The following is a 27876-nucleotide window of genomic DNA, read 5'->3' on the forward strand; positions in this document are numbered from 1 at the left end:
ACCTTATGTAATATAATCACTCACATGTATTCATGCATGTCCTGTTACCTTTGCCATACTCTACTAGTTAGAAGTCATGGATCTTCCCCAAACTCAAAGGGAAGGGTTTACATAGGACTTTAATACCAGAAGACAAAAATTTGGGAGCCACCATAGAGTCTGCCTGCCTCATATTACTAATACTTTTTCTTCTTTTTAACAATTTTAATTATGTTAAGGCTTACATTGCTCTTTCTCTTTGGCCACCAGGAAGCCCAAACCCAAAATTTTGACTCAGCTTTAGAAACTATATAAGGTCCAATAGTCTGTGTATCTGTAATATAAATATCAGCTTATACTGACCTTCCCTGTAGGTAGATGTCAGCTGTTGCCAGTGATTTATACATCTCTTCTCCATTTATTTTTAATAAATATGTTCCCATAATTCCTAAAATTCCTCTGGAGAATAAGACATTGAATCAATAATTGTACCATAAGGGCATTATTAAAAAGAATAGCTCAGCTTTGAAAAGTCATGAAGTCACAACGCCACATCAGCTTTTCTGGTTTTCTCCATTGGTACTGCAGAAATCCCACAGGTGAAAACACATTCCATCCCTCACCTTGATGTCACTACCGATGTCACTAATTATAGTATGTCATTCAATTCAGTTACTATACCTATTATGACCTTCACTTAATCAACAGTAACGTCCCTTTCCATTTCATTTTGTACAAGTTCTCTTCTAAAACCTATACTAAGACAAAGAAAAAATGCAAGCAATATAATCACATCAGGGATTAAAATTAGGGAGAGAAGGGGGAGTTCCGGAAGATGGCGGCGTAGGAGGACGCTGGGCTCACCGCGCGTCCTGCTAATCACTTAGATTCCACCTACACCTGCCTAAAGAATCCAGAAAACCGCCAGAGGATTAGCAGAACGGAGTCTCCGGAGCCAAGCGCAGACGAGAGGCCCACGGAAGAGGGTAGGAAGGGCGGTGAGGCGGTGCGCGCTCCACGGACTGGCGGGAGGGAGCCGGGGCGGAGGGGCGGCTCGCCGGCCAAGCAGAGCCCCCGAGTCGGGCTGCCAAAAGCGGAGGGGCCGGACGGACTGTGTTCCGACAGCAAGCACGACTTAGCGTCTGGGAGGTCATAAGTTAACAGCTCTGCTCAGAAAGCGGGAAGGCTGGAGGACAAAGGGAGGGAGAGCTGCTGAGCCCCCGGACGGACGGCAGAGCTCAGCTTGGCGGGGAACAAAGGCGCTCGCCAGCGCCATCTCCCCCGCCCATCCCCCAGCCAAAATCCCAAAGAGAACCAGTTCCTGCCAGGGAACTTGCTCGCTCCGCGCAAACACCCAACTCTGTGCTTCTGCGGAGCCAAACCTCCGGCAGCGGATCTGACTCCCTCCCGCTGCCACAGGGCCCCTCCTGAAGTGGATCACCTAAGGAGAAGCGAGCTAAACCTGCCCCTCCCGCCCCCGTGCACCTTGCCTACCCACCCCAGCTAATACGCCAGCTCCCCAGCACCACAAGCCTGGCAGTGTGCAAGTAGCCCAGACGGGCCACACCACCCCACAGTGAATCCCGCCCCTAGGAGAGGGGAAGAGAAGGCACTCACCAGTCTGACTGTGGCCCCAGCGGTGGGCTGGGGGCAGACATCAGGTCGGACTGCGGCCCCGCCCACCAATTCCAGTTATACACCACAGCACAGGGGAAGTGCCCTGCAGGTCCTCACCACTCCAGGGACTATCCAAAATGACCAAACGGAAGAATTCCCCTCAGAAGAATCTCCAGGAAATAACAACAGCTAATGAACTGATCAAAAAGGATTTAAATAATATAACAGAAAGTGAATTTAGAATAATAGTCATAAAATTAATCGCTGGGCTTGAAAACAGTATACAGGACAGCAGAGAATCTCTTGCCACAGAGATCAAGGGACTAAGGAACAGTCACGAGGAGCTGAAAAACGCTTTAAACGAAATGCAAAACAAAATGGAAACCACGACGGCTCGGATTGAAGAGGCAGAGGAGAGAATAGGTGAACTAGAAGATAAAGTTATGGAGAAAGAGGAAGCTGAAAGAAAGAGAGATAAAAAAATCCAGGAGTATGAGGGGAAAATTAGAGAACTAAGTGATACACTAAAAAGAAATAATATACGCATAATTGGTATCCCAGAGGAGGAAGAGAGAGGGAAAGGTGCTGAAGGGGTACTTGAAGAAATTATAGCTGAGAACTTCCCTGAACTGGGGAAGGAAAAAGGCATTGAAATCCAAGAGGCACAGAGAACTCCCTTCAGACGTAACTTGAATCGATCTTCTGCACGACATATCATAGTGAAACTGGCAAAATACAAGGATAAAGAGAAAATTCTGAAAGCAGCAAGGGATAAACGTGCCCTCACATATAAAGGGAGACCTATAAGACTCGTGACTGATCTCTCCTTTGAAACTTGGCAGGCCAGAAAGGCTTGGCACGATATCTTCAGTGTGCTAAACAGAAAAAATATGCAGCCGAGAATCCTTTATCCAGCAAGTCTGTCATTTAGAATAGAAGGAGAGATAAAGGTCTTCCCAAACAAACAAAAACTGAAGGAATTTGTCACCACGAAACCAGCCCTACAAGAGATCCTAAGGGGGATCCTGTGAGACAAAGTACCAGAGACATCACTACAAGCATAAAACATACAGACATCACAATGACTCTAAACCCGTATCTTTCTATAATAACACTGAATGTAAATGGATTAAATGCGCCAACCAAAAGACATAGGGTATCAGAATGGATAAAAAAACAAGACCCATCTATTTGCTGTCTACAAGAGACTCATTTGAGATCTGAGGACACCTTTAGATTGAGAGTGAGGGGATGGAGAACTATTTATCATGCTACTGGAAGCCAAAAGAAAGCTGGAGTAGCCATACTTATATCAGACAAACTAGACTTTAAATTGAAGGCTGTAACAAGAGATGAAGAAGGGCATTATATAATAATTACAGGGTCTATCCATCAGGAAGAGCTAACAATTATAAATGTCTATGCGCCAAATACCGGAGCCCCCAGATATATAAAACAGTTACTCATAAACATAAGCAACCTTATTGATAAGAATGTGGTCATTGCAGGGGACTTTAACACCCCACTTACAGAAATGGATAGATCATCTAGACACACAGTCAATAAAGAAACAAGGGCCCTGAATGATACATTGGATCAGATGGACTTGACAGATATATTTAGAACTCTGCATCCCAAAGCAACAGAATATACTTTCTTCTCGAGTGCACATGGAACATTCTCCAAGATAGATCATATACTGGGTCACAAAACAGCCCTTCATAAGTTTACAAGAATTGAAATTATACCATGCATACTTTCAGACCACAATGCTATGAAGCTTGAAATCAACCACAGGAAAAAGTCTGGAAAACTTCCAAAAGCATGGAGGTTAAAGAACACCCTACTAACGAATGAGTGGGTCAACCAGGCAATTAGAGAAGAAATTAAAAAATATATGGAAATAAACGAAAATGAAAATACAACAATCCAAACTCTTTGGGACGCAGCGAAGGCAGTCCTGAGAGGAAAATACATTGCAATCCAGGCCTATCTCAAGAAACAAGAAAAATCCCAAATACAAAATCTAACAGCACACCTAAAGGAAATAGAAGCAGAACAGCAAAGGCAGCCTAAACCCAGCAGAAGAAGAGAAATCATAAAGATCAGAGCAGAAATAAACAATATAGAATCTAAAAAAACTGTAGAGCAGATCAACGAAACCAAGAGTTGGTTTTTTGAAAAAATAAACAAAATTGACAAACCTCTAGCCAGGCTTCTCAAAAAGAAAAGGGAGATGACCCAAATAGATAAAATCATGAATGAAAATGGAATTATTACAACCAATCCCTCAGAGATACAAACAATTATCAGGGAATACTATGAAAAATTATATGCCAACAAATTGGACAACCTTGAAGAAATGGACACATTCCTAAACACCCACACTCTTCCAAAACTCAATCAGGAGGAAATAGAAAGCTTGAACAGACCCATAACCAGTGAAGAAATTGAATCGGTTATCAAAAATCTCCCAACAAATAAGAGTCCAGGACCAGATGGCTTCCCAGGGGAGTTCTACCAGACGTTTAAAGCAGAGATAATACCTATCCTTCTCAAGCTATTCCAAGAAATAGAAAGGGAAGGAAAACTTCCAGACTCATTCTATGAAGCCAGGATTACTTTGATTCCTAAACCAGACAGAGACCCAGTAAAAAAAGAGAACTACAGGCCAATATCCCTGATGAATATGGATGCAAAAATTCTCAATAAGATACTAGCAAATCGAATTCAACAGCATATAAAAAGAATTATTCATCATGATCAAGTGGGATTCATTCCTGGGATGCAGGGCTGGTTCAACATTCGCAAATCGATCAACGTGATACATCACATTAACAAAAAAAAAGAGAAGAACCATATGATCCTGTCAATCGATGCAGAAAAGGCCTTTGACAAAATCCAGCACCCTTTCTTAATAAAAACCCTTGAGAAAGTCGGGATAGAAGGAACATACTTAAAGATCATAAAAGCCATTTATGAAAAGCCCACAGCTAACATCATCCTCAATGGGGAAAAACTGAGAGCTTTTTCCCTGAGATCAGGAACACGACAGGGATGCCCACTCTCACCGCTGTTGTTTAATATAGTGCTGGAAGTTCTAGCATCAGCAATCAGACAACAAAAGGAAATCAAAGGCATCCAAATTGGCAAAGATGAAGTCAAGCTTTCGCTTTTTGCAGATGACATGATATTATACATGGAAAATTCGATAGACTCCACCAAAAGTCTGCTAGAACTGATACATGAATTCAGCAAAGTTGCAGGATACAAAATCAACGTACAGAAATCAGTTGCATTCTTATACACTAACAATGAAGCAACAGAAAGACAAATAAAGAAACTGATCCCATTCACAATTGCATGAAGAAGCATAAAATACCTAGGAATAAACAAAGATGTAAAAGATCTGTATGCTGAAAACTATAGAAAGCTTATGCAGGTAATTGAAGAAGATATAAAGAAATGGAAAGACATTCCCTGCTCATGGATTGGAAGAATAAATATTGTCAAAATGTCAATACTACCCAAAGCTATCTACACATTCAATGCAATCCCAGCCAAAATTGCACCAGCATTCTTCTCAAAACTAGAACAAGCCATCCTAAAATTCATATGGAACCACAAAAGGCCCCGAATAGCCAAAGTAATTTTGTTTTTTTTTTTTGTTTTTTTTTTTGTTTTTTTTTTTTAGCCAAAGTAATTTTGAAGAAGAAGACCAAAGCAGGAGGCATCACAATCCCAGACTTTAGCCTCTACTACAAAGCTGTCATCATCAAGACAGCATGGTATTGGCATAAAAACAGACACATAGACCAATGGAATCGAATAGAAACCCCAGAACTAGACCCACAAACATATGGCCAACTCATTTTTGACAAAGCAGGAAAGAACATCCAATGGAAAAAAGACAGTCTCTTTAACAAATGGTGCTGGGAGAACTGGACAGCAACATGCAGAAGGTTGAAACTAGACCACTTTCTCACACCATTCACAAAAAGAAACTCAAAATGGATAAAGGACCTGAATGTGAGACAGGAAACCATCAAAACCTTAGAGGAGAAAGCAGGAAAAGACCTCTCTGACCTCAGCCGTAGCAATCTCTTACTCGGCACATCCCCAAAGGCAAGGGAATTAAAAGCAAAAGTGAATTACTGGGACCTTATGAAGATAAAAAGCTTCTGCACAGCAAAGGAAACAACCAACAAAACTAAAAGGCAACCAACGGAATGGGAAAAGATATTTGCAAATGACACATCGGACAAAGGGCTAGTATCCAAAATCTATAAAGAGCTCATCAAACTCCACACCCGAAAAACAAATAACCCAGTGAAGAAATGGGCAGAAAACATGAATAGACACTTCTCTAAAGAAGACATCCGGATGGCCAACAGGCATATGAAAAGATGTTCAACGTCGCTCCTCATCAGGGAAATAAAAATCAAAACCACACTCAGATACCACCTCACGCCAGTCAGAGTGGCCAAAATGAAGAAATCAGGAGACTATAGATGCTGGAGAGGATGTGGAGAGACGGGAACCCTCTTGCACTGTTGGTGGGAATGCAAATTGGTGCAGCCGCTCTGGAAAGCAGTGTGGAGGTTCCTCAGAAAATTAAAAATAGACCTACCCTATGACCCAGCAATAGCACTGCTAGGAATTTATCCAAGGGATACAGGAGTACTGATGCATAGGGGCACTTGTACCCCAATGTTTATAGCAGCACTCTCAACAATAGCCAAATTATGGAAAGAGCCTAAATGTCCATCAACTGATGAATGGATAAAGAAATTGTGGTTTATATACACAATGGAATACTACGTGGCAATGAGAAAAAATGAAATATGGCCTTTTGTAGCAACGTGGATGGAACTGGAGAGTGTGATGCTAAGTGAAATAAGCCATAGAGAGAAAGACAGATACCATATGGTTTCACTCTTATGTGGATCCTGAGAAACGTAACAGAAACCCATGGGGGAGGGGAAGGGAAAAAAAAAAAAAAAAAAAAAAAAGAGGTTAGAGTGGGAGAGAGCCAAAGCATAAGAGACTGTTAAAAACTGAGAACAAACTGAGGGTTGATGGGGGGTGGGAGGGAGGGCAGGGTGGGTGATGGGTATTGAGGAGGGCACCTTTTGGGATGAGCACTGGGTGTTGTATGGAAACCAATTTGACAGTAAATTTCATATATTAAAAAATAAATAAATAAATAAATAAATAAATAAATAAAAATAAAAAAATAAAAATAAAAAAATTAGGGAGAGAAGTATTCAGTTTACAATATGCATTCTGTAAATATGGGCACGATACAATGTAGTAGGGAGAAAATGACATGTTTTAGCAAAGCACTACTTTGAACTGACTTCTATGATACATGAAACATTTTAGAAGACTTTTCCTTAATTTTGACCAATATTAGTATATAATTTTTAAAAGAATTTTTGTGTTTACTTTATCAAGCATAGTTTTATCTCATGTTCTCTGTATTTTCTGTTCCAATCATAGGACTAAAACAACTAAGAATAATTAATATCTTTGAAGTCACCTATAATTTTTATGTCAGCTCTTTCAAGAAGTTTTTGTTTCCCGGTGAATAATAATTTCAGGCTGTGAGAAAATGAGAAACGTTTTAAAGTATGCGTTTGGCTTGTATTTTTCTCACCTTTTTTTAAAAATAAATGCACTAACTCTTTTCTGGTATTAACTTTACTCACTCCTACAAATTAAATGATAGTCGATGTTCAGGGCAAGCTGTGGCTGTGTTGCTGATGGTGACTGCAATCTTCTCGGATGACACTGCATTAATCCGTTATATGGGTTATTGCAATTCATTTTGCACAGATGCAGCTTTTCAAAAAAAAAATTAAATTCTCTTCCTTTTGGCAAACCACATTTTCTTCATAGTCGACAACCCAGTTCCTATCACTATACCTTCCCAGTGTGACATAAGCACCCTGGGTGCTTTGTAACAGGGTAAGGCTGGCCCAATACTCAGCACTATGCACAGAATGTTCTTTAGAGCATCCCTGTGATTTCAAGAGGTAATAGTTATGTGCATGCTAAATCTAGAAGTCTTTTAAAGAGAAAAAAGGACACCGCAAAGCTGCCTCAGAGGGCTGGGGTGGTGTGGAGGGAAGGAGGGGTGGTCCACTATAAAGCCAGACATGTCCGCTTTGGAAAGTTAATCTCGCTGCCTGCACTTCACATGGGACTATTTGTCAGCAGATTGCTTTCTGTTCATTATAACTCTCATATTCAGGAAGAAGGAGAATTGGCCAAACCAGTAATATAAATGCATTGTATGCTCTACCCTCCCTCTTTATGATTAATTCTACCAGTGGTACAAATTTGCATGAATGAATGTCAGTGTGTTTTCTGCCCTGAACATTTCCTGCTGGCTTCAGTTCAGCCCTGCTGACATTTATTACAAATAATAGCTAAATATTCCTGATTTAATAGCTGCAGTGGCCCCACATCTGAAGGTGATGTCTGTAATAAAAGCAGACAAGACGAGCTTATAACAAATACTAATCAGATTGTGTTTGCACACATAATGGATAAGCCTCACAGATATACCCACAAAATGTAATGGTTGTTTTTTAAATGCAGCTGCCAGAAGTCACAGTTCAAGAACATATTGGTCGCTTTATTTCTTTTTCATTTCCCTTCTTCCTCCATCTCCTTAAAGTACCAAAGGCCTCTGTGCACAATCAAGATTGAATATTATCCCCTTTTTTATCTGGAAAAATGGGACACTAAACACAGAAGACTGGCTGTGGTCTTTTATTCATCTTTTGTTGCTCCTTCTAAACAAAAGGCATTGTCCCCTGATAAATTCCATTTTCTGTCTCTTATTCAAAGGTAGTTTACACACTAGCTACAGTGATTCTCACACAATGCAGGGACTGGCAAAGATACAAATAACTTTCAAAGTTCTTTCAACCTGTTGACCCAGGTGTCCCTTCTGAAAGATATAAACTAGCCCTTCCACACCTCTCACAATTGATAAAGGAGACTATAAAACCCGAGATTACAAAAAGAAGACACACAGTGCCTACTAAAGGCAGGTTTAAAAAGCTTTTGGGAATAAAAGGTGCTTTTCTCTTTATCCTACCCAAACTTCACAAGCCTCCATATGAAAATTGAAGGAGGTCAAGTTAGCATTGTCTTTCCCTTGACATTTAAACACTTAGGAATTTGACTCACTTGGCATTAATTGTGAATAATTTTCTGAAAATACACCTTTTTCTATTTTTGCAGTTTTCTTTCTAGAGTAGACTGTGCAGAAAACTATAATGAGCAGGGACTACAGCCACGAGAGTTTTTTTTTTTTTTTAATATTACAATGAGATATATTACCTGACTGGCAAATATTCCCTGCAGTGCATAAACTGACTATATCACACTTGGGAGCAAAAGTCTCAATCACAAATTGTTGCAAGAACTTACTGTAAGCTAAGAGTGGATATTTTTGTTGAAGGCCCAATATCACACCCTATTCTAGAGAGCGACCTTAGGATATCCCCAAGTAATAGCTTCTAACTCCCACCCTCCTCTGATTCCTCCAGCAGGTCCAGTGTTCAGTAAGGCAGTGAATATGGGTCTTGGGTCCACTGGTACTTCTCAAGCACCTCACTTCTACCACTATGCCCCTAGTGTCCCACAATGGTTCCATGTGAATCAATAATCTGGAAAGTAGATCCGACAAAATGTTTATTATCTTGATATTCAGAAAATAAGTACAAATTGCCCACCTCATCATACTGAGTGGCATAGTCTCCCAATGGAATTTGTTGTTTCACTGTGATCTTCAAAAGAACTAGAAAATTAGGCAAAAAGTCTTCACATTGGTCAAGAATAGAGACTGTCCTCATTTTACACATGAGGACACTGAAGCCCAGGGAGTTTAAGTGACTTGCCAAAAGTCACACAGTGAATTAAGGCAGAATTTGTACTGTAGTCTTTGTCTTACAAGGCTTTTTCCACTACACTATTCTCCATTTACCCCTAACTCACCTGTTTTTTTCCAATACATGAGAACCACTTTACTCAAGTCATCGTCCTGAGCTGCAAAGTTTGATAAATGGGTTTGCTGGATTCTCAATCTATTAAATCCATTTGGCCAAACATATGACCCATGTATTATTCTGTCTATCCAGGTCTTCCATTATTCCAAATGTGGCTACCCCATCACTTGATGGTGCCATTCATTTCTAATATATCATTTTTCCCTCTGGATGAGAAATCTTGTTTAGGCTGACAAGGAAAGACTTCATATACATTTCTTCATTGCTAAGCATGACCCTTCCATGGCCAGCCTTTCGTAGCCAGGTATTCAGGCACAAAGTTGCTGTACTTTGTGTCTTTTCTCCCTACAGCATTATTTTTCTCCCTTTTTTGTCACAAACAATTATGTTCCTTCCAGAGGTCCAGTTCACACGCTTGGCACATTGTGTTCAGATCCCTCTGTCTCCCACCGTTTGCCTTCACATATGTTCAGCTTACCTAAATGTCCATTATGGTTCTGGGTCCATCCTCTATAAATCTCTTTTAGCATCTGTGTCCTTGTTATGCCCTGGTCTGGGAATACCATTTCTCTATCCCATTTTGGTTCTATTCTTAACACTGCCTCCTCTCTGAGCTTTTTCCTGAACATCAGGCAGCGATTTCTTCCTACTCTGAGTACCTGATGACCTTTTTGTCACTTCCAGCACTTATATACTGGCTTACCTGTATTACAGTTAACGTGCACCAGGTGCCCTAGACCATGTCTTTTATAAATTATCCTTATACCACATAGCAACAGGACAGGGCCTTATTCTTCACTGGAAAAAATTATATATAGATAAATAGATAAATATTTATTATCCATAAGCCATAGCCATATATTTTAATCCTTAGCAAAAAAAAAAAAAAGTCTGCCATCATAAAAACGATACATCTTTGCAACTCTATGTCAAAACTAAAATGAAGCATATGCTACTTCAATGTTCTAAGAGCTATTTGAAAACTGAAGAGAAAGCAAAATGAATTTTATAATCTAGCATAGTGTATCTAGCAGAGGCTGTATGCCTGAGACCAGAAGGTTAAATGAGGGAAGCAGGAATCATAGGCAGGCAATCAATCTAAGGACTGACCCACCTTGGAGGTAGGGTGGGGGAGCTCATAGTCTGAGTCTCAAAGCCCAAGAACAAGGAGCTGATGTCCAATATCCAAGGGCAGGAGAAGATGGATGTCTCAGCTCAAAGAGAGAAAGTGAATCCACTTTTCCTCTGCCTTTTTGTTCTATTTAGGCCCTCAATGGATTAGATAATAAATACCCACCCACACTAGGGAGAGCAAACTGCTTTACTCAGTGTACTGGTTCAAATGCTAATCTCTTCCACGAACACCCTCACAGACACCCTCAGAAATAATATTTTACCAGCTATCTGGGCAATCTTTAGCCCAGTCAAGATGACACAAAATTAACCACCACAGAAGGCAAGTATTCAAATGTTTCAAAGTCTAGCATCTATAACCACGGTCAGAATTCTAGAAAAATTCTAAAGAACTGAGAATATTCCAACAAAGGTATAAAAAAAATTCTACTGAGGCAATTCCTGAAGTCTAGATAAAGGCAACTATAACCTAGAACCGGCACATTAAATTTTGATAGGCAAATGGTAAAGAAAGAGGAAAGAGCACCGCCACTGAACAAAAAGAAAAATTGTGTCAACAAGGGCTCAGAAGCAAGTCGTGTTGGAATCTGGCTCTACTCTCAGAGAGTATTTTTCTTCGTTGCTACAATGCAGGAAGTCTGGTGGTCTAGAAGAACCTCTGTAGAGTCAGTCATGCTTGCATTTAGCCAACAAAAACACTACTAATTTGCATCTAAAAAATGAACACAGGTTTTTAAGAGGCAACCCACCTTACTATGAGACAATCACCCAAAGCCATGTTCTCAAACTGTAATGTGCACATAAATTACCTGAGGATCTCATTAAATTGTAGATTCTGATTCAGTAGGTCAGAGATGAGTCTGGAATTCTTCATTTTTCACCAGCATCCATGGTTCATACTGAGTCACACTTTGAGTAAGGAAGACATACACAGTAGCTAAACTGGAGCCCAAAATATACAAAGAACATATTTTAAAATCACAACCTAATGTTTCAATAGTGTATATACATAACTTATACATAGACTGTATACTTCGTTATACTATCTGTAATAACATGTTATACTATTTCAGACCTCTGAGTATATGTTATTATATTCCCTTGCCAACATTTAACAAAAATTTTGAAGCACTTGTTTTCCATATTTATCTCTTGCCTCTGTCTGCTTATATTCTTTTTAATAGGTTCCCAATGAGAAATGTTCACTTCACAGATTTTAATTACCTGAAATCCTTTTTTCCTTATTGATTACCAAGAGCAAAGTAGCTTTTTGCGTTAACCTTTCAAAATGTCCAATTTAATTTATGAATACAATATTTTTTCAACTCAGTGTGTATAGATGATGCATACCGTTTCATACTGCTGTTATAAAAAGACTGTTTTAATTACCCCACAGAAATGTGCCTGGTATGGAGAATTGTGAGAGCTCATGAACAGAACTGCCCAACAATTTATTGGAAGAGCACCCAGCATCCACAGAGCAATGGTATTCGTGGTAGATAAAGCATGCACTCAACTGCAGGGGAAATTTGATTTGACATCACATTAGGATTAAATCAGTTATGAAATATTCCATAATGGCTGCCTTTATTTTGTATTTTTGAAAACAAAAGCCTGATTTTCTGGATTCCTGCTAACGGACTAAACATTGACATAAAGCCTAGAGACATCACAGTAGGAAGAAGGGGGCTGCTAGTGATGAGGTCATCCCGAGGCATTTGAATCCGGGGCTCCCATTATTCCAAATGTGGTAGCTATTCTGGGAAGCTTCAAGGTCACAGAACCAACACTGCTTGATTGCATTCACTTCTCTGATGCCTTCAGCAAGTGTTGCTCTTTTTTACATTTTCTGGGCTTTGAAATTCACATAGCAACTTTATCCCCCCTCAACCCAATCAGAAGGCTTTCATGCAAGCCATTCTGCAAAACACAAAATCAGGGGGAAAAGAAGCTAAATCAAACTCAAATAAAAAGCAGTGATAGAAGGCTTCAACAAAGTCCACACAGGGAATCAAACCTGCTTTTAAACAAAAATATTGACATAGCAATTTAAAATAAATACCAGTTTCATATGCTGAACATTTTATTATTGGCTCACAGGACTGCAAATGTAAGGAACACATTCTTCTCTGAAACATTGCCAAAGGCAAACCTCTTAAAAACCAAACATTGTGACATGTTCTTAAGCAGCTTGCCATCATGTCGATTGTTGCATTTGGTATAACATAACGCCTGCATGTTCATTAAGCCCACATTTTGCAATTAAGGTACATATGTTTTGCTTCTCCAAATGTCTGAAAGCCAGGTGGAACGAGTCAATCGCTCTGGTGACATTGAGCATTTCTACAACAATGCTGAATTCTAGCTCAGTATTTTGCATAGTCTGCCGATTATACAGAAAACAGAATTGCCGATATGTCCTTTTGTGTAAAGCTGTAAATGCTCAGAAGATCTTAGCAAATACTGGCTATGTTGCTGCTAAGGTACACGAAGCAGATGTCTACAATTACCCTGTTAAAAAGTTTCATTGTAAAAGACCCTTCAAATAAAGCACTGCTGCTGGTGATTGTACATTAATTGGCTTCATTCCTCTCTGAAAGTCTAGCAGAGCGTGGTCCTCTGATTTGATGCCACCCAACGCATACTGTATGCTGAAAATATTGAGAGTCCTGGTTCTTTCTTTGCCTTTTAATCTTTAAGTAACGTGCCTATAAAGTAAGTGTAGTGATTCTTTCCTGACACTCAATGTTTCTTCAAAGTTTTAAAAAGCAAAATAAAAATGGATTTCATTACAATTGGGACCGATAATACCTAAGGATAAGAAGCATACGCAGAGTAAAGACGCTGACCTGAAGTTAAAATGGTTAAGTTTCATTCAGTTCATTGGAACCTTGAAATGGCGAGCACTTGGGCAACTGAAAAGTTAGGTGTCAAGAAGCAAACAAAATATGGCTTTCACAAATAAATCCCACCAAGGCTAGAGTTGTGTGACCTCCCCAATTTACCTCTCTAGGTAGAGCACCTTATAACTCTCATCACGATGTCAGGAAGAGCTAATTAGCTGAAAACTACATCTGGGGTGAAAGGGCAATGGGAAAGGCACAACAAGGATTGCTTCGAAATTGCTCTCACTGTGTGTCTACTGGAGAGGGGTTCGGGAAGATTGCTTAAAGTGCAAAAGCCCTTTCTGATATTTCTGACAGTTAAAGTGCCCTAAATTGGAATGCACTCCTATATAACAGAATAAGGAAGAAAATCATTGCTGGAGAGTGTTGATGGTTATGGGAAGGTTAGGCTTTGCTGTAAAAGCCCATGCAACTTGGTGAGTTGTTTGTTTTTTTTGTTTTTTTTTTTAACAACTTTGAAAATATCAGATAAACATGACCTATGACGTTTTTCAGGTTTAACCACTCACTACTCGCTCTTACCCAGTCTCCCACATTTAACCATCCCCAGCTCAGCACGATCTTCCACTGTTTCTCTTTTAATAGTTTCATAAAAGATTTAGGGTCACCCGGCAATTTCTGATTTACTCTAGACAGAAGAAAGGGCAGGAATAGAGACGGAGAGCTGTGAACATTCCTAAGGAACTTAGAAATTACCTCCCAGAACAGCAGCATCAAAAGAGCACTGGAATAGGAGCCTGAGGATCCTTCAGTCACAAACAGTGTGCATCCTGAACAAAATATTTAATCTTTCTTTGATTTAATTTCCGCATATGTAAAAGGCAGAGGCTTGTCAACATCCATTTTTGACATTCCCTGTAATGACTACAAGATTCCCACTTCTGCATTTCCTTCAGTGTTCTTAAATACCAGCATTCTCTTCTTCCCTCTGTACTGGCTTATCATTGACAAAATATTTCGGGTTTAATTACCTGCATTTCCCTAAGGTACACTTTATTCAGAAATTTTCATCTATGAGCATATCGATAATACTCCGTGAAAAAACAATTTTGGAGTTTCAATAAATCTAAAAAATAAACAGTGACAAGAAAGGGGTATTTGCAACTGTTGAAAGAATCTCAGATACAAGATGGGAGTCTCCATTAACATGAAATCTTCAAAGATGGTCAAAATCTGGGAACACTTTGAAAGAGCTGAGGAGAATATCCAAGTGAGTCAACTATGACTCCAGAGAATTCATAGCAGAACCACATGAGTGAGGTCCTAATTCATGCTAAGACCTCTTAACCTATATCTCAAATAAACATCATAAGAGAATATGCAGAGATTAAAATAAACCAAATACTGAGAGCCTACTGGGTAGAAAGCACTGTCAAGGATGCTGAAACAGAGATGAACATGGTGGGGACCTGTCCAGCCGGAGATGACAGCTTTGTAAAAAAAGAGCAACAACACGGGCGCCTGCGTGGCTCAGTCAGTTAAGCGTCCAACTTCACCTCAGGTTATGATCTCACGGTTTATGGGTTTGCACCCCACACGGGGCTCTGTGATGACAGTTCTGAGCTTGGAGTCTGCTTCAGATTCTATGTTCCCCCCCTCTTTCTGCCACTAGCACATGTGCTCTCTCTCAAAAATAAACATTTTGTAAAAAATACAACAACAAAACACCCTCAAGCCCTTGAGCTACTTGCAGACCATAGACACCTTGAGGCAATTAGTTGGAAATTACAGTGATGTGAGCAAAATAAACTCAGTTGATCAAATCAGCTTACTAAAAGGACTAAATCGGTGAGTCTAAGTGGAAAACCATAAACTCAGTCCAGACTAAAATCAAACAATTTGGCCAGGGTGTGAAAGCAAACCACTGTTCGGTTAATTTAACAGACATTTCACTTTGAACCAGGTGTTTGGCTGACACTAAGCTTCATCTAGAAAGTGGGCTTTGGCTTGTTTCATTGTATTTATTCTAAAATAATTAGAGCAAGATGAGATAATGGGAAAACAAAAGAAAAACAAATGATCAAGATGAATATAGAAATCACATCGAACATAAAGAAAAAGAAAGAAGAGGAAAAGAAAATGAGAAAATTGAATTAGATGATTTCTAAACATCCTTTTTCAGCTCCTTTATTTATTTTGAGAGAGAGAGAGAGAGAGAGACAGAGCGTGCAAGGGCCGAGGAACAGAGAAAGAGGGAGACAGAGAATCCCAAGCAGGCTCCACACTGTCAGTGCAAAGTCCCACATGAGGCTCGAACCCATGAACCATGAGATCATGACCCGAGCCAAAATCAAAAGTTGGACACTTAGGCCACTGAGGCGCCCCTGTCCTTGTTCAGTAAAAAAGAAAAAAAAAATCCCTTCATTATTAATTATCAAGTTTAGAAATTAAAGAAAAGGGGCACCTGGGTGGCTCAGTCAGTTAAGCATCCGACTTTGGATCAGGTCATGATCTCAGGGTTTGTGACTTCGAGCCCCGCGTCAGGCTCTGTGCTGACAGCTTGGAACCTGGCCTGTTTCTGATTCTGTGTCCTTCCCTCTCTGCCCCTCCCCCACTTGTGCTCTGTCTCTCTCTATCAAAAATAAATAAATGTAAAAAAGAAAAAAAAAAGAAATTAAAGAAAATAAGTCCAGGCCACTCAAACATCACAGATAACTCCAGGATTATACATAGAATAATGTATTTCAGACTACATTTATTCAAAGTCATATTTAAATTATTTCTATTCAAAAATTGTAAGAACTTAAGTGCCAAATTCAGTGCCGGTTTTGAAGAATGAATTAAAACACACTTCATAGTTACATGAAGAACACACACTTATAAACTGATACTTCTTTCTTGTGATCATTTACATTTGCTAGCACCAAAAACATTCAAAACATAATGGTATTTTTCATCCAGTTATTCCAGTACTTTATTTGAAAAAGAGATTAAATTATATCACACCCATATGCTTGACCCAAAATTTCCAATTTCTTTTACATGGCATGTTGGGGGTGGAGGGCAGAGAAGAATTGCTCTAAGAAATACAAACTGAAGAAGTCCCCATGTTGAAAATTGAATTATCTCTAAATATCTCTAGTTTTCCTTATATCTCATCCTTATATTTCTTTTAACATAGACAGCATCACTCATTTCTAGAAGTTTCTATAGTAGTTTGAAAAGATTGTAGCTGAAATGCTTCATTTCCTGGATGGTAAAACAGTACTTCCTGTAGGTTTTTATGAACCTACCAGTGGGAAAAACCAGTGGGAAAAACTGCAAAATTATTTTGAAATTAAATGGCAATCTATAAAAAAATTATATTCATTATGCTAACTTGAGTTTTCCATGGCAAAATAATACTATTTCAATATGCGGCTTATATAGACTTATCATGTCGCACTTAGCACACAATGTAAAAATATTATGACTAATATATAAATCCCTAGGAGAAATGGTTATGAAACATATTCAGATTCTCCAAAAACATACACTAAAAATAGTATTTTAATATCTTACATATAAAATCTTATCATCGCCTTCATTGCAAAGACTGCACATAACATACTAGGCATTCCCAATCACTGAATTTTAGAACTGAAAATATCTCATACACTGTATAGTGCAGGATAGCAAAGATACAGTGCATACTTTCTGCCATTCATCTTTTCTAAACCCAGGGCAGACAGCACCAATCAATTTCAACTTTCTCTTTCGCAGAGGCTAGGTGTGGTCTCCAAAGCTTATCCACACAGCGCTCCAGGCTGCCTTTACCAACAGATCACAGTTGGAACAGCAGATGAAATATATTTGCTAACTCTACTCCAGTCCAGCATCCTCAATGTACAAAAAAACAAAAAACAAAACAAAACAAACAAAAAAAAGACAACTAAAATAATGAGAACATAAGTAATTCCCCATTCTGCTATTCCATTAGTTTTGCAGTAGAGCTAAGATTAAAACAGATTTTGAGCTTTTATAGCTATATCTTGTTGCCTTAGAGAATTTTTTAATAGTAAGAGACAGGAGGTTTGAAATTAGAATATTTTTAATTTAAAAATCCCATTGCCTTATTTTCATCGCATTGCAGCTGCTGATTTTCATATACATAATGTGTTGTTATTTTTTCTGCTGCCTCTCTTTGTAAGCCAGAAACACTTCTTAAGAAAAGAACATTAGTCCCTCATCTTTTTAAAAAATATGTATTATTGAAGAAGTTACAGTTTGTGACAAATAGACTTGAAGAATTCATGGGGCCAGTCAGTCCTAGAAATTGTTTCTTCCACCTAGCACATCTCATGTTATCCACCCCCACATGAGGATATCCTAATGGGTTACCCTGATGCCTAACAAAGTCTATCACCCATCTTAATGCTGCATGAATCACTTCATCACCACTCAGACAGAGCTAGAATTCCCTTCCCAAGAGTTTGGTTTGGTGCTAACCAGCTGACATGTGGACTCTGGCCTCCATTCTCTTCTCACAACATGTCCTTCTCCCACCTTCTCATACTGCTACACAAACATGATACAACTCCAGCCCTTACAATTTTAATCAAAATAAGAAGTATGTTTGTTTCTGTTACCATCCAGTCATCCATCCATTCAGTAAATATTTACTTAGTACCTATTAGGTGACAGGTGTTGTTCTAGGTGCTAGGAGTCAGTAGACAATAAATTAAAGATGCTGGCTCAGTAAGTTTACATTCTTATTTAAACTTTAGCAAGTAAATATACAGTATGTCAGATATTGCTTAAGGCAGAGGAGTAAAAGGAAGATCAGAGACTATAGGAAGTGACTGGGGAGACTCACTCTTCTATGAAGGCTGGCCAGGGAAGAATTACTATAAATCCAGTATGATCAGGGGCCTTGAGAAAGTTGAATAAATAAATAAAACCAAGCTGTTTATATGTGGGTAAAGAAGTCCTTGGCACAGAGATAGTATTTAAAGCCACAAGAATGAAAACAACAATGAGAAATTGCACTCCAAATTTTAAAGGCCAGAAGAAGAGACTAAGAAGGTTATCTCTAGTGATGTAGGAAACCAGGATAAAGGGGCATCCTAGAAATCAGTTACAGTATTTTAGGAGTGAGGAAGTGTTTAACTGTGTAAAATGATACTGAGAGGCTGAGTAAGACAAGGTGATAATTGACCATCCCATTTAGCCACATAAAAGATGTGGCTTTATGTACTCAGATGTACTTTATGAGAGTGGTTTCAAGGTCATCATCGTGGGCCAAAAAGTATACAGTATGTATACAACAGCCTTTTCTTGTAGTTTTACGCAAAAGAATCAATAAATGGAGAGACGGGAATTTGGGGGTTTCATTATTATTGTTATTTTTTTAAAGATAGGAGAAAGCTTATATGTTTATTCATTGGAATACTCTGGTAAAAAGCAAGAAATGATAAGGAAAAGATTTGTTAGAACAACACCCTTGACTAGGCCAGAGAGGATAGGGTCTTAAGAGTAAGTTGTAGGGGTGGCGGGGAGATAGAGGGGGCTGCCACTAGATACATTTCATCCATAGTGCAAGATGAAAGGTGGAGTTTCTGTGTACAGATGTAGGGTGTTGAATGATGTGATGATAGGACAATCAAGAAATTCTCTCCTGATTACTTCTGTGAAATGAGAAATAAAGTTATAGTTTAATAAAATGAGAAGGAAAGAAGTGTTGACGGTTGAGGAGAAAAAAAAGATTCTCTCTCCCCTCTATTAAACAACCTGAACCAATCATCCTCTTGCCCACATTAACAGAAAAGCATAGAGAACTATCTATTCTTTGCTAATTATCCACTCCACTGCTCTCTCACATAATCAAGAGTTGACTATAAGTTCCAGAAAGACTGACATAGGGTTGGCTTATTACTTTCACCTTGAAGGTGGTTTCAAAAATCACTCAGCTCACAAACATATTATATACTCTCTATCCCTCCCCAACCCCAACCACTTCCTAATTATAACCACATCATTTTAGCACTTTCTCTGACTTTACTCAGGACATACACAACCTTCTAAAACAGAGTTCCTCACACATGCATCTGCTTGGGAATCAAGAGGAGAGGAAACCTATTCACTGTCCTTTAGCCCTTCCAACTCATTTTCATTAAACTTCATCTTTATCTCTTTAGTCCCTTAATCCCTACGTGTTTTAAGTTGTGGTCTGAGAACTATGCCCTAGAACTTCAAAGACTGGAAATCTACTAGAGAATGTAAGTAATATTGTAACATAAAACCTACAGTAATAAAATGAGTAACTGGCATGTCCATGGTATCTTACTGAGACATAAACGCAAAGTGCTTCACATCCATGACTGTTCCCAACACGTAAGCGAAGCATGTTTCTGTTTATCTGGGGGAGCGGACTCAAAGCAAAAGGACTGAGGGAGCCATCCTGGGATGTCTCTGGAACCTCTAAATTTTTTTTTAATGTTTATTTATTTTTGAGGGAGAAAGAGGCAGAGTGCAAGGGGAGGGGCAGAAAGAGAGGGAGTCACAGAATCTGAAGCAGGCTCCAGGCTCTGAGCTGTAAGCACAGAGCCCTATGTGGGGCTCGAACCCAGAAACTGTGAGATCATGACCTGAGCCCAAGACAGACACTTAACGGAATGAGCCACCCAGGCGCCCCTGTTTCTGGAACCTCTAAACTCATCTTCTCCAATAGATAAAATATTTGACCTAGATGTTAGGGGAAGCCTTTTTGGACCAGTGCATTCCAAGAGTAGAAATCTATTGGAGTAGAAAGTCACATTGCTTAAGGTAAGATAGTCACCTCCCAGAGAAGAATAAGAAAAAATAATTCTGCTGACTTCGACTGCAGACTGAAAGCTAGGACTGGAAGATCTTAGAGACTCAGAGGGTTCTCTTTCCCTAACCTCTCCTAGGAAGAGCCTTACATATCTGTGATTTATTTGGCATTCATTACTGTGAATAACTCAGCCTGATTGCCTAAAACCTAGTTGACAATTATTCAAGGCGTAAGAGAGAGTATTCAGAGGATGGCAGAGGGGAGAGCAAAGGGCATTCTAGGCCAGAGTTGGCAGGGGTTGTGATCTCTGGTGGCAGGATTTGAGAGACTATAGAAAGAGATGCAAAGAGGAAAAGGAAATACAAGTAAAAGGAAACAGAAATGGGATAAGAGGAGCCACAAGTAAACAAAAGGAATGTGATATTGCAATAACATGGAAAAAATTAGCTTAGATCTGCCCCTTTTAGACATTAAATGACAAAATCAATGTCCAATTAATTCCATAACTAAAAGGAAAACAATATTTTTTTCAGTCTCTCTGTAGGCATTATATTTGAACCTTAAAATAATATGTTAAATCATCCAAAAAAGATTAACCAAGTAAACTTAAAGAAAATGTAAAATTTCTAACATCAGAAAACAGCATACAATAAAAATGCAAATAACTTTCTTTCATATCCTTCTCTCCTTCCTTTCTTTTCCTGCAAAATTCAGTCCAAAAATAACTGACGGGGCCCATCAATGTAGGTGCAGATGGTCCGCTGAACCAGTGAGAAGCTGCAGCATTCAGCTTCCTCTAGGAAGCAGGAAGAGAGCGAGAACAGATGAGCAGCCTAGCATAGTTGTCTGAGCTCAAGCAGGAGAAGGTCATGTCCATGTGAGGGAGAAGTCTGGCACATGATGTTAAAGGCCGAATAAAGCTAGGAAGACATCCAGAGGAATGGAAGAGGAAAGTGGTAAGCTAGGAGATTGGTTGCAGACAGATTGATGAAATAAGCAAATAAGTAGAGGATAAAGGGAGTGAGTCAGGTTACTCAGGGTGGAAAAGGGCTGACAAATAGAGGGGAAAAAAAGATACAGCTGGAATGATGTGGGGTTGGAATTAAATATATCAATGTGAGCTCACTTATTTCATAATAAACATGCAGACATAAATACAGATGGAATGTGTGTGTGTATTACCTACCTCTGTCCACTGAGACCACCTGTGAGCAGTGACACCCCAATGAGCACACTGAGACCCCAGTCTTGTTTTCTGAAGTGACTAGGAAATGAAAGCTGAGATGTCTATAGTGATTGTTTAGGATGTTAAATATTTCTCAAGTATTCTTTAATAAGCCTCCAATACTCTTATAACAATAACCAATAGTTAAAAGAAGATAAGAAAGAAGGGAGGTGAAGGTTCTCTGACCTGTTCTTGGGACTATACCCTTTCACAGTCCTCTGTCCTCGCTCTCCTTGCTCTCTGAGCTAAAAAGCAAAAATACCCCACTTTTTAGCTTGCTCTGGAGCCAGGTGCAGCCATACGTCAGAGTTCAGGCCATAAGAAATGGACAGAAGTCCCCAGAATTTTCCAATATGAACATAAAGCCTACTAGGAACTAGCCTACTAGTTCTTTTGCTCTCTGACTTCTTCCTGCCTGAATAACATATTCCCTCCCTGTAGGTTCAGCAGCCATCCTGTGACCCTGAGTCAGGAAGCATAAGGACAAAGACCTACATGCTAAAAGAGAGGAAAGTGCAAAAATGGAAAGCAACCAGGTCCCTTGTAACCATCCTGAACTGCTACTCCAGCTCTGGACTTTCACCCCTGAATTTGTTTCATGAAACCAATAAACCATCATGGGTTTAAATTGTTATTCACAGCAGAATGCATTCCTAACTGATGCGTATATTTAAATAAAGAGTGAGGAGGAGTGACAGAAAGAAAAAGGTACTTACACTGTGTACAAACAAAAGATATGGGCCAAGGTATCAAGGACCTTTATGACTGGGCTTCAATAGAACAATAGTGATGGTCATTCTAGGATTTAAAACATACCACATGTCTACTAACAAAAAATGCACCATTTTCTAAAAACTACATAATACATAATACATGTGTGTATATATACATAATAAATGTATATGTATATATATACATAATATATATATATATTCTACATTCTAACTCTATAGATTCCAAAATCTAATATAACTCTATATTCCTGAGACTGTGAAGTATACTAGCAAGCATTATTAATCTAGCCTTGTCCATTGCTTCTCAAATCTTTCTGGATTGAAAGGAAGCCAGGACAGGCTGGAATATATGGTACTTGGACCCAGAAGTGGTAATGGAGCAAATACATGAGAAAAGTTTCATCCTTTGATTGGGGCATAACCCAAAATGACTTCTTGTGAGCAGTATTTTATTGAAGTCTTATGTATTAGCTAAACATATATATGTGTGTGTATATATATATATATATATATATATATATATATATATATATATGTCAACACATAGTCTGAGAGAAGATACTATTAATTTAGATATTTGGCAAAGGGCTAATATCAGCATACATAATGAACCTCTAAGAATCACTGAGAAAAAAAAATAAAAACAGAAAAGATCCAAGTAAAAAGTGGACAAGAATGAACACTTAACCAAAGAGAATAACTAAATGACAAAAAATATGAAAATTTTCATTGGGGAAATGCAAATTAAAAATCACAATCAAGTATTACTGCATACCTATTAGAATAACTAAAATTAAAATGATGGAAAATTTTATCAAGGAATTTAGAGCAACCAGAACTCTAAATCTTGCTAGTGTGAGTATAAATTGCACAACCACTTTGGAAAACTATCTTTTAAAGCCAAACATGTACAAATGTATCACCTGGCAACTTGGCTCTTAGCAATGCACACACATGTCCCTGAAAAGACAGAATTGTATGTCATATCACATCTATCTGTATTAATCAAAAACTGTAAACTACTCAAATGCCCATCAAGAGCAGATTGTATAAACAAAATGTGGTATATTCACACAGTGACCACTATACAGCCAAGAGAATGAATAGTCTCCAACTATACAGAAAATGTTGATGACTCTCCCGTAACGATGAGTGAAAGAAGCCAGACACACACAAAAGAACACACACACTGTATGGTTCCATGACTCTAACATTCAAAACAGGTAAAACAAGTTTGTGTTTTTAGAAGTCAGGAGAGCATGCTTACTCTTGGTCAAAGGAGGGAGACACCAAGAAAGTACACACAGGGGTTCAGGGTGCTTGTAATGTTCTAATTCTTGATGGGATATTGGCTGTTATCAGTGAAAATTTACCATCTCTACACATATATGTTCTCTTTTCTCTATGTGTAGCATACTTCAAAAATAGATATAAAAGTTAAAATGCATATAGACTTTGCATGTGTCTTTCTAATGTATCCATGTTTAATATTTTTAATTTTTTTCCTTGGGGTAATCAAGAAAAAAATTGGTATTACAGAAAGAACAGTTTTATATATCAGCCTCTGTACCACTTAGCATCAACAATATATTCCCGGTGATGTCTGTTTCCCAGTATGAGAAGCATGAATGATCATATTCCCTGCCATAAGATCAAACACCATTTAGTACAACACACACTCTATTCTCTTCAGCCTTATTTTTGGTTACACTTCCAGTCAATATTATATCCATGTCACAATACTTGATAATTGCCATATATGCTCCATTCTGTCATTTCCCCAAATCTTTGCTTATCTCCACTATCTGGAACCTAAAACAGAAGGAGTACGCAATGACAATATTTATTAAAATAATAAATAAGAACTTGGTGTTCAAGTTGATTATCAGCATTGACAACTACTCTATATAATAATCCCTCACTTGTCACAGATGTTCTTGGGGGCCACTCCCTATGGGGATCTGGCACACCAAAAACTCTAGACATTTTTCTGCAACAATCAGAAAGTATGAACCATGCCTTACTGCATCATGCTTTCACATGTCAGTAGTTAGTGTCACACTTTGATAAACTAAGACAGACGTAGCTTAGTAGACTGCTTCCCAGCCACCACCCATACATTCTATATCCTCCCCCAAACTTTTACACCCCACACAGGCACACCAAATGTATTTGTTTTATGTAAAAAAAAAAAAAAAGTGACTCAGTGGATATAAAGGCAGAATAGCTTACTGGTAAAGTATGCACTTTGGGGTCAGAAAGCTCTGAGATCACACACTGGTTCTGTCTTTCTACCCCCAGAACAAATTCTTTGAATTTGGGCATTTTTTTCTTTTGCTCACACTGCTATATTGCCAGCACCTAGACCAGGTCTTGGCACATGATTGGCACTTAGTGATCATTTGCTGAGTGAATATATCAGTTTGGCAGCATCAAACATTAACAGTCACACCTCTCTTCCATACATAAAAACACTTGACGTCCACAGACCAGTGATGCCAAAGTTGCTATGCAATTTAGACCCCCTTACAAAGAAAGAACATGTGGGAAAATATATAGCCCTGTGTCACCAACAAAATTGAATGCAAATGGTAGTCACAAATTTCTATACACTGTAAAATATCCAAATTAAAAAAGGAAGAACTATGCAATAAATTATGCAATCTGGTTTTCAGAATAACCTTGCCAAATTTGCTAAAACTAAAACAACAAGGGTTATATTTTTCTTCACCAAAAACCTTCTCACTTGGAGAGAATAATGAACAAATTGAAACTAATTAAAGTATTTATCTAGTCATGGACATGCAGAGAGATGACAAGACTGTTGGGCTTGGAGTCAGATGGACCTAAATTTTAATCCAGCTCTGGCACTTATTAGTTGTATGAATGACCTTGGAAAAGTTTTACCTGCAAAAAAAAGATAATTATATATCCCATGTGGTTTTTACAAGGAATAAAAAAGATAATGCGTTAAACTTTTAGTACACAAGCTAGCACAGACCAAGTTCTTAACAAATGTTAGATCTTGCTATTTGAGTGTCTTGTAAATATTATGTTGGAGTTTTCACTTATTTCAATTTTTTAAAATATTTTTAGAGAAAATTCAGCAGCATCCACACTTGCGAGAGTTTCTGAATCTGTTGATATGAAAAAAAAAATCAAAAGCTTATTTCACTCATGGGGTCAAACTTGCATATGAGATCATCATCCAATCTTTATCTATTATGTTGAGTAAAATTATTTTCCCAAAGTGATCCACCTTTAATCCAGTCATAAAGAGCTAGCTGTTCCCAATTTTAATTGACAAATCTAATTACTGTGATGAGTTTATTTATAGTCACTATTCAATATCTATTGATAGTTTCTTGACCTTGAAGAATATCATCCAATTAACATGGCAATATGTGTTAATGGGTTTTTTAAATTACTTCACACTGGATAAAAGGTAAAAAGAAAAAGGAAAATTCATTTTCAGAAAGGAATCACAATTTATGAAAATGTGACATATATATATATAAGATCAAATATATATATATATATATATATATATATATATATATATATATATATATACCACAGAATATGCAACACTAAGGGTTTCCATTGCATGCATTTGATATTATAGTAGGGGAGAAGTGACTTTATTGATTGGTGGTACATGGGCATTCTTTCAGGGACTCAGTCCTTAAATTCAGGCAACAAAATGTCTACTCAGCTCCCAGGAGAGAGTTTGGGGTTTGTTTTGTTCTATTTAGAATTTGTTAAATGTTACTTCATTCCTTCAGAATATAAAGTTGGTAGGTGATTGATTAATAAAAATCACCAACAGCCTGAAATACGTGGGAGACAGGGAACCATTCTTAGAAAACTGAAGGGGAATGATCACAGTCATCCCAGTAGCTCCTGGAGAGGGAGTAGAAACCATTCAGTTGCTGCTATCTCCCCTGCCCAGTCTTTTCCCATTCTCCATATTTACTTCACACTGTGTGTTGGGCACCATTTTAGTCACAGACTAGGAATCACAGACCATCAGACCTAGGAACTTTAGATATTATTCACCCAGTCCATCACTTACAGGAAAGATGCTGAGAAGGTGAGAGGTAAGATGACTTATCCTTGGTCAAGTGATTCATATTTTTGTTCCCTTCTCTATCTCCTTCTATTATTCCATAAGCCTCTCCAAAGTAGGGACCTCGTATTAGGGTGTGACATGTACCGAAGCATGTACCTCCCATATTCATATGTTGAAGTCCTAACCTTAGGATGTGACTGCATATGGCGATAGAGACTGTAAGAGGGAATTAAGGTTAAATGAGGTTATAATGTTGGGGCTCTAATCCAATATGACTGGTATGCTTATCAACAGAGGAAGAGACACCAGGGATGAATGTCCACAGGGGAAAGACCATGAGAGGACACAGCAAGAAGACAGCTGTCTGCAAGCCAAGGAGAAAGGCCCAAGCACAAGCCAAACCAGCCAACACTTTGATCTCCAGTTTCGAACCTCCAGCATGGTGAGAAAATAAATTTCTGTTAAAACAACCTGTTTTAACACCTCTCAGACTAATAGAAGGAGTTTGTGTCCTAGCACCTGGGACAGTAACTATTAGGGCAGCACACATGTTCAAGTTACAAAGAAAGGAAGGGACAGATGAAGGAGAGAAGAAAGGAAGGGAGTCCCTTACAGATGGAAATGAGTGTCCACAGAATAAAACCTCAAAATATCTAGGCCCTTTCCACTGCAGCAAATGCTATGACACTTCCGAATTCTAAAACCTGGTTAGCACTTGCTTTTGTGTGTGCTTTGCATATACTTTCAACCTTTAACATTTATTTATTATGCATCTGCAAAACAGTAATTTTATTGTCCATGGGTCCCAAATGCACATGTTTGAAATCAGCAGTTATATCTGAAGAGAGAAAAATAGACTTACCACCTGTGAAATTCCTATTTTGCTTCAAGCAGTTTATTAAGAAAAATTTTATGTATCGAACAGAAGTAGCTCAGCCAGGCTACATCTTAAAAATTTACACAGTTACTACAAATTATTTTGCTCTGATATCTAATCTTTTAAAGATAGGGATGGACAGGAGTGAGGGAGAGATTTAAGTATTTGCTTTTTGTTTGGAAGTGATATTTTCTTTTAAGACAGAATACGTAAGGGGGGAAATTGTGCCACTAGAGTTTAAAAAATACTCATTTTCTTGGCATAAGATAATTGAAATGGACGACTGCATTGAGAACTACCTCTAGTACAGTGAAGTGTAGCAAACTGATGCTCAGTGAGCCTCACTGTGCATGAAGATGCTGCAGTCAAATGCACTCAAGGACAGCTCTGAGATTGTTCTTTATTTTATTATTCTGAAAGATGCCAGGTAATAACCTATTCAAAACGATATTTTTTAAAACTATTTTTTCCAACTGGAATACGGGTTGGAGGAGACTACACTTAGGGCTTGTAGATATAAGATGACAACAGAAAACCTTGCCAGGTAATTTGAAAAGCCAGACCTTGACTGGCTG

General features: G+C 38.5%; 1 long non-coding RNA gene across 1 annotated transcript in view; it reads right to left on the minus strand.

Moving 5' to 3' along the window:
* Positions 1-348: 348 nt before the first annotated feature.
* The window catches only part of LOC131509613 (uncharacterized), a 128401-nt gene continuing 100873 nt past the window's right edge, over positions 349-27876 (minus strand). Inside the window, exons 3-4 of the long non-coding RNA XR_009260608.1 lie at positions 11564-11696; positions 349-438 (exon numbers count right to left, since the gene is read on the minus strand). This is a non-coding gene — a long non-coding RNA (uncharacterized LOC131509613). The remainder of the gene's footprint in view (positions 439-11563; positions 11697-27876) is intronic.

Source organism: Neofelis nebulosa, chromosome 1, assembly GCF_028018385.1.
Source record: "Neofelis nebulosa isolate mNeoNeb1 chromosome 1, mNeoNeb1.pri, whole genome shotgun sequence".
Lineage (NCBI taxonomy): Eukaryota > Metazoa > Chordata > Mammalia > Carnivora > Felidae > Neofelis > Neofelis nebulosa.